The sequence below is a fragment of the Saimiri boliviensis genome, chromosome 17, assembly GCF_048565385.1.
Source record: "Saimiri boliviensis isolate mSaiBol1 chromosome 17, mSaiBol1.pri, whole genome shotgun sequence".
NCBI lineage: Eukaryota > Metazoa > Chordata > Mammalia > Primates > Cebidae > Saimiri > Saimiri boliviensis.
The window spans coordinates 36,057,974-36,066,694 of record NC_133465.1 but is presented as its reverse complement, the minus strand read 5'-3'; positions in this window follow the sequence as shown (position 1 = coordinate 36,066,694).

Genomic DNA, 8,721 nt, shown 5'->3' with positions numbered 1-8,721 from the left:
AATGGATGCCATTGTCCTAGAGATTAACACAGTACCTGAAACACGATAGTTGCTTCATTTGTCTCTATTAAATAAATTAATGAGGATGATAGTGCCTGCTCTTATTAAAGAAATTAAAATACTGTAGGAAGCACACAAATAACCAATATATTAATGCCTCTCATTTTACAACTCTTAAGGATCCTATGGAGATAGCATTGTTTCTACCATTTTGAAGAAAGAAAAATGCAGCCTTAGAAGTTATAACAATTGTCAACTTATTCTACAGCTAGATAGTGCCAGAATTGAATTTGAATGCCAGCCTTCACAGTAGAAGCTAAGAGTTCTCTCCATAATATTGCAACAACATGCAACAACTGTTGCAAAACTGGTACAAAAGTTAGCTGCATTGCAGAAATGAGAGAGTTCACTCCTAGATAAGATGACATTTGGGCTTAGATCTGAAAGACAATAACTTGTTAAAAAATATTTTCAATTGTCAGAACAAAATCAACCTCCTTTTGCATTATAATAAATTAAACCAATACAGCCATATGTGATGTAAAAAGTGAAAGCTCATTCCCTTCTTGGTGTAATTATATTCCCAAGACCTAGCAATCATAAAGTCTATCTATATACATGATATGGTGGTTTTACATTACTTAAATGAATTCGTACTCTAAATGTCCAACAATCTTCTTCTCCTTTTCCTTTTTTTAAAGGAAGTCAATACAACCTGGACAACCTTCTCTCTAGTATCTTTATGTCTGCCTCCTGATTTTTAGCTGCTACATTTCATTTCTCTGAAGGAATATTCTATAATTTGTTTAACCAGTCTCATAGTGTGGGCATTTAGGTGTTTCTAAAATTTATTTTCTCCCTGTTAAATAATTCTGTAATAATTCTCCTTGCATTTATGTCTCTGAGTCCTCATCAAAGATTTTCTGTCCATCAATTCCTAAAATAGCATTTCTTAAGTTATGGATCATATGCAATTTAAATTATAAAAAAAGCTGACAGAATTGCATAGAATGTGAAAAAGTTGAAATTAGAGGGCAAAAAACATTCAAGGTGGAACAAGTCACATAAATAAAGGCACCTAAAAGCATAAGTCACATTCCTTTATTTTTCCCAAGAAGTTTCCGCATTTTGACCCTTTGTTTGAGCTCTAATGACAAATTCCAGCTCCTGCCAAGAGACCACAAGCTATTTGTCAGTTTGTCTTTTTATTCTCCTTCTTGTCCCTTCAGTGATGAAGTCTCCAGAGGTTAAACACTCTCATTATTAATCTTACCACAAGAATGCCAGAAAACCAATGTTTGCTGCCCTTTGGTTCTTTATTTTAATGACTCCTCACCACACACAGACCCCTTATTGTGTTATTCACAACTTTCCAGATGAAACCAAAGGCTTGATTCAACTGTAGTCAAAGAAAATGAATTCTCCACAATTCCACACACATACACACACTAACCGTCCTCTTTTCACCAGCGCCTGAAACTTAAAATTGAATGAACATGACATGAGATGTTTCAAAAGAGCTATCCCCCTGCCATCAGTTTTATTAAAGGCATAAATGTGCAGTCACATTTAATGGTGTTTATTTTGAAACATGTGATGTTTACCCTTGAAAGCCTATTATGCATCTCTCACCTTACAGTGAACAAAAGGGCATTGTAACTTCATGTAGTTTGACTGCTTGCTCAAATTTAGGTCTGCACTCAAATGAGAAAAATCCTTGAGTATCAGTCATCTTGGAATCCAAGGGACTTATTCATAGAGCATGTGGGGCTCTATTCATAAATGATTTATGTCTTTGCATAAAGGGGAGTGGGGGTTGTATGTGTTGCCCAGAGAACCATCGTCTGCCTTTCCTGGGTAATTTATACAAGATCAATATTTATCAAGGTGAGCCAAGAATTGTGCCGTAACTCTCCGAGAGCCAAATACTTCATTTACAGTTCCTTCACCCATGGAAGGGAGCGTGACAGATTGAAATGTTTGCATAAAAGCTACTTAAAGAGGTTCTCACTTGGTTCCTGTTGCTTTAAATGCGGGACGATGCCTTGCAAGAAATTGCAGATTTCTCTCATAGATGTTGCTCAGTGACTAACACATAGTAGATGTTCAAAAAAGAATTTGTTGAATTAATGACTAAAGGGAAATAAGCAATCATAATAGAAATAATACTATTCCCAAAGAGAAAGAATGATTGTCCACTTTGTTTATTCTGTTAATAAATATTAACTGAGCATCCATTAGATATTTTGCATTGAATAAAGACAGTTTTTACCTGGAATGATCCCCTATACATATGTGTAAACACTTTAAAACATGTTAATGAAATATATGCTCTATTAAAGTTTCAAAAAAGTGTTTTGGTGATAAACGATCAACTAATTCTGTAGAGGTGTCTAGAAAAGGATAAGTATAAGTAGGAGTTAACCATAAAGTGAATGAGTAAAGGAACTTGAGGGAGAAGTAATAGTATCAGTTAAGGCAACATGAAAGGCCTTTGGATTGCAGGAATGGGCTATATATTTGCCATCAGAGATTAGAGTACTTGTGTGAATAATAGTAAATAAATCTGAAAATTTCTATTATCACTGGATTGTGAAAGGCATAATACACTCAATCAATGAGCTATTTATTGCTTTATTTTGTAAGCAAAAAGAGACTTTCATAAATTTTTAAACATGGACATTCCATGGTTGGATTTCCCATAGGGATGTATCTCTGGTAGCTCAGTCTATACCATTTACCATCTGTTGGAGATGAAAGAGAGGAGATGACAAGTTGGCATAAATTTGTTTATCTCTGGTAGTGTCTCTTTGAAGTATTGTTTTGAGAAGGATTTTAAAACTGCATGTGGACTCATCGGGAAAGGCTTCAATAATGAAGAAATGATGCCTATCATGAATTTAAGGAGGAAAACAGGGAAAGTGGCAGCAGACATAGATAAGCATTTGCCATCGCTGAGTTAGCAGGATGTTGGGAATGTCTAGATGAGGTATCATTAGTCTTTAATTAGGACAACATTAATGTATGGGAGATGATAGAGGTAGATTGATATATGATTATGATCTGTGCACATATGACTTGATGAGTTATGTGCAGTTTAAAATAGAATAGAGGATGACTTTCTGAAGCTTGCAGCTTAAGATAGATCTTGAGAAAAGCAACCATAATTAACTAAGATAGGGAAAAGTAAATCCATAGTGGTAAAGAGGAAAAAAAGATGATTTCTGTACGATTTTTACACTTAATGAATGTAAAAATGTCACAGAGTGTTTGTAGTATGAGTTTGAATCCATCTCTGAAATGAAGATTTAAACCTGGGATTTATCTGAATATAGGCAACATGTCACGTAGTTCAGGGATAATATTACTGAAGGAGACATCCAGTGGAACACCAGCACTCAAACAACGGATACAAGAAAAGGAAGATCCATGGGGATGATTTCAAATTTCCAGGAAGAATATTTTCAATTCGAGAAAATGTAAAATTTGGCCCTCTACCTTTCATTACATACACATAGAAAAACAAAAGGGATTTCTGCTTCTGACTATAACTAGCTAGCATCTAAGCAGTTACCCTGCAGAGAATAACTGGAAAAGCTAGATTCAATTTTTTAAAAAGATGCTTTAAACTATGGGAGATTTACAAAGAAAGTGATAACTTAAGGGACTAAAAAACCAAAGGAGAAGTGCAGAGAGATGAACCTAATGTGAAAGCTTTATATTTTCTCTTGAAATTTTTGTGACTTTCTAAGTGAAGACAAAAAAGCCAAGAGAGAGCAAGGCTTATATAGTCTCATGGGGCTGTGAAGCAAAATATGGAATTCAGAACTTGCCAAGGATAAATGCCTGGTAAAATACCACAGGTTTTCAACTGGTGCCATGGTTAAGGCTAGTAAGAGGCAAATAAGGCATGTATGGTGTAAAATTTTAGGAGGCACTTACTCATTAAATCATGTGTCCTAGGTGGCTCACTTGCCTCATGTTGGTCCTGACTCACACTGGGACACTTGGAAGGTTGTCTATAAGTATGGACAAACTGGAAATAGATCATCCTTTATAAAGACCAGCTCTAAAAGAGATGGAGTCAGAATTGTATGGACACCTGCCTCAAGTCTAACTGTCTGAGAGAAACAAAACTGAGTCCTCTCTGAAGGAAGAAAATGTCATCCAGAAATTCAAATTATTTCTACACTTTTTTTTTGACACAATGCCTTTCAATAAAAAATTTACCGGGCATGCAAGGATATGAGATCTAGCTATTAAAAAAGAAAAATAAAACAAGAATAAAAGCAGACAAGAGTGCCAGACTGGTAGGACATCCAGATATCAAATTTACAAGAATAAACTTAAAAAAAAAAACTGGGATTCATGTGTCCAAAATATTAAATAAAAAGATGGAAAATTTTAGCTGAGAATCAAACTCTATTAAAAAATCAACTAAATATGGACCTGATTGTACATTTAGAAAACCCCATTATCTCAGCCCAAAATCTCCTTAAGCTGATAAGCAACTTCAGCAAAGTATCAGGATACAAAATCAAGGTGCAAAAATCATAAGCATTCTTATACACAAATAATAGACAGCAGAGAGCCAAACCATGAATGAACTCCCATTCACAATTGCTACAAAGAGAATAAAATACCTAGGAGTACAGCTCACACTGCCCAAAGTAATTTATAGATTCAATGCTATTTCTATCAAACTACCATTGTCATTCTTCAGAGAATTAGAAAAAAACCACTTTAAATTGCATATGAAATCAAAGAAGAATCCTATAGACCATTCTAAGCAAAAAGAACAAAGCTGAAGACATCATGCTATCTGACATCAAATTATATTACAAGGCTATGGTAACCAAAACAGCAGGGCACTGGTACCAAAGCAGACATATAGACAATGGAACAGAATAGACACTTCAGAAAACCACACGTCTACAACCATGTGATCTTCAACAAACCTGACAAAAACAAACAATAGGGAAAGGGTCTTCTATTCAATAAACAGTGCCGGGAAAACTGGCTAGCCATATGCCAAAAACTAAAACTAGACCCCTTCCTTACACCTTATATAAAAATTGACTCAAGATGGATTAAAGACTTAAATGTAAAACTCCAAACCATAAAAACCATAGAAGAAAATCTAGGCAATCCCACTCAGGACATAGTTATAGGCAAAGACTTCATGATGAAAATGCTAAAAGCAATCGCAACAAAAGCCAAAATTGATGAATGGGATCTAATTGCATAAAGAACTTCTGCACAGCAAAAGAAACTATCATCAGAGTGAATAGGCAACCTACAGAATGGGAGAAAATTTTTTCAATATATCCGTCTGACAAAGGTCTGATATCCAAAATTTAAAAGGAACTTAAAGAAATTTACAAGAAAAAAGACAACCCCATAAAAAAGTGGGTAAAGTATATGAACAGACACTTTTCAAAAGAAGACATTTACATGGCCAACAAACGTATGTAAAAAAAGCTCGACATCACTGATCATTAGAGAAATGTAAATCACAACCACAGTGAGACACCATCTCATGCCAGTCAGAGTGATGATTATTAAAAACTCAAGTTGTGATATCTCTCTTTCTCTCTCTCTCTCTCTCTCTCTCTCTCTCTCTCTCTGTGTGTGTGTGTGTGTGTGTGTGTGTGTGTGACTTTAGCCTCATTTTTAAAGAGAATAATACATCCCAAAGAATGAAAACATTTTTATTCTTCTCCAAGTGAAGGAAAACAGGCTTATGTGTTTCTAGAGGGTGGGTTCTTCTTACCTCTTTAGAAAGATAAATAAGTTGCCAAGTGCTTAAGTTATTTTCCAAAGAGCCTTAAGTTCTTTAAAATGGGCCATGAACCACAGAGTCTTGTTATTATAAGTAGTAGTATAGTTAAAGAGCTTTTGAATTTAGAAAGGCAAGCAAGAAAAACAGAAAGAGAAGGGATCTAGACTCAAAATCTGGACTTCTGGGTCTCATATTTGAGAGTGATCCTCTACAGAGAGTGCCATAGCAAGTAAACCAGGAGAAGGACCTTATGACAGTGGTGCGCTGGAGGTACTGGCTTATACTGGCTTGCAAGAAACTTTTGTGTGGATATCTTCCCAAATCCAAATTCAGTACCATTACATTGGTGGCTTAAATGTATATATGGTAGGAGTATTTATACCAGAGAAAATGGCAAATGGTACAAAACAGGATTGTGCGTGTTAGGGAAGCAGTTGTTAAACATTTATGAGTATACCATAGCCAGAAAATTACCACTGAATTTACCCTCTGAAAATGCCATCGGAATATAGGACTAGAATACGACCGGCAGCCCCACAATCACACTGACTATTTGCCAGTGCAGGTTTCCTGCTGGAAACACAACCCGCTGGTGAAACTGGCCCCACCACTGGATCTCAGCTACTATTTATTCAGTCATCGTGTAATTAGAAACGTCATTTTCTTTGTGCCCAGAGCAGACTTCCATCAACTATCCTGTTCTACGAAAGGTAGGAAACAACATCCTACCCTAGGACAATGACTTCCCTTGATAACTTGAGAATCTCTCAAGTTTCAAGTGGACCTCTGTACAATTAATGAAGGGAGGCTGAGGAATTAAGGAAGTGTCCGACTTAAACATTGGGACTGAACAGGAACATGTTAATACCTGCTGAGTTTTAGATGGGAGTGTAGACATCACTATTACTGTTTGTGTAAGTATTCAAACAGTATTGTGGCTTCCATTTCATATATATTAAGGAACAGGAAAATGTTGTGGGCTTCATCGTGAAAAAGAGGGTTTTGGAAGAGACAGGGATTTCTCAGTTGAGACCTGAGAAGACTTGACCTTTTATATTGCTAAGTTTCACAGGTCATGGATGAATGCTAATCTGCTAATGACTCAGACTACATTTGATGCAATGTACCCTGTGTCAAAAATGAAACTTATATATATGTATAGAAGAACAGAGTATATCAGAACATGCAAAGAATGAGGGGGACAGTGATTGTGATGGGGGAAGTTTCCTCCTGATTTCCAGAATTCTTTTATGAAGAAGTTAGGCATAATAGAGTCTTGAAAAATGAGCTGTTAATGATAGCCTAGATTTTATGGCAGTAAAACCATGTTGATAGGTTATGGGATTTCTTTCTTTATCATCACCTTGACTGCTTCTTGGAAACCACTGAGTTGGCAGCAGCTATGCTCATTAAAGACTGAGTTCTCAGAAGTGTTTATAAAACTAAACAACCCATAGATTGCTACTGGCAGAAACTACTCATTGGCATTCTATGTCTTAGTCACTATTCCTTTTTCACATGGGGCTTGGCAAGACTGACATATGTATCAGAATCATATGTACAATTTTAGTTATACATGGACTCTTTCCCTATTTTCCATCTCCTTTGAGCATAAAGAGAATTTTTAGAACTTTATTTTTCTCCCTATTCATAGGTTTAAAAGAACGTTGCCTTACATAAAACAGTAAGTCTCTGACTGATACCTCACTCTTTTTGATGAAATGAGCTGTAGAATGTCTGATAGACCTTCTTGTTAAAGCTTTAATATGAAGTCAATAATTAATTAAGCAATCAGTATATACTTGGTCTTTATAAGTGCAAACACTATGGTCTGAAAATTGGTGAAATATATTTGCTTTTTCACTTTAAGTCATCTTTCAGCATTTTCAGGGTTAAGATTCTAGAGTAACTTGAGTTAAGACTACCATGGAATTCACAGTAATTCTCTTGAATTCAATGTATTACATTTGAAAACTATATTTGAATCTCCCCCAGACTGAAGTGCTTCTATTTTGTTTTTTTTGTTTTTGGTACAAAGCATTTTCACATTCATTATCTTATTTAACCCTCCAAAATTCTAAGGGTAAATAAAATAGATATTAGTGGTAATGATAATTACTGTGTTGGTGAAAGTAATGCTTTTAATAATGCCGATAATAATGGTGGTGACTACAATTTAAATGCCTCCTATGTCCCAAGTCTTGTGATAGCTTTATATATATTATATCATTTAGTCCTCTGAACAACATTCTGAGATAGAGTACCTCAATTCAAATATATGAAGTGTTTTTGTCCAAGGTCACATAGTTTATACATGTTAGACCAAGGTTTGGAACCCAAGTCTTCAGTCTTCTGGGTTATTTGCAATCTATGAATTGCCAAATCCAATGCATAAGATGCCTTTACAACTCCATAGGATAGTTGACACACCTCACCTCCATCAGAACTTGAATTAACCTATTTGACATGAGCTTACGCATCCATAAAAAGGAGGTAACTCACCCACATAGGCTCAGTTTTGGCTGCAAAGATCAAGTAGCTTAACGAAAAGGACTAGAAAAGTCTGGCAAATAATATGCACGTATCAGGTTGCAGTTCACATTTCCACAGTGGCCACTGGCTCTCTTATGCTTTATTCCAATTATGAAAAGCACATGTGACAAAATAAGGGTCATATCAACCCAAAGCTCACAGAGTTTGGGTTAGCACGTTATTCATAATGACTCAGGTTAGCCAGCAAGTAATACTCTTTTCTCTCTGTCCAAAGCTTAGCAGCATTATACTGGCCTTCATACTGCTATAACTAAGGGGCAGTAATATGTCTTGAAGGAAGATCTCTAAGAGAAAAGAAAAGTGAAGAACCCTGAAAGGTCCATCCTGGAATGAGCCAAAACTTACACTTTCTCAAAAAACAAAGAAATTTCCTTCCACCCTCGCCT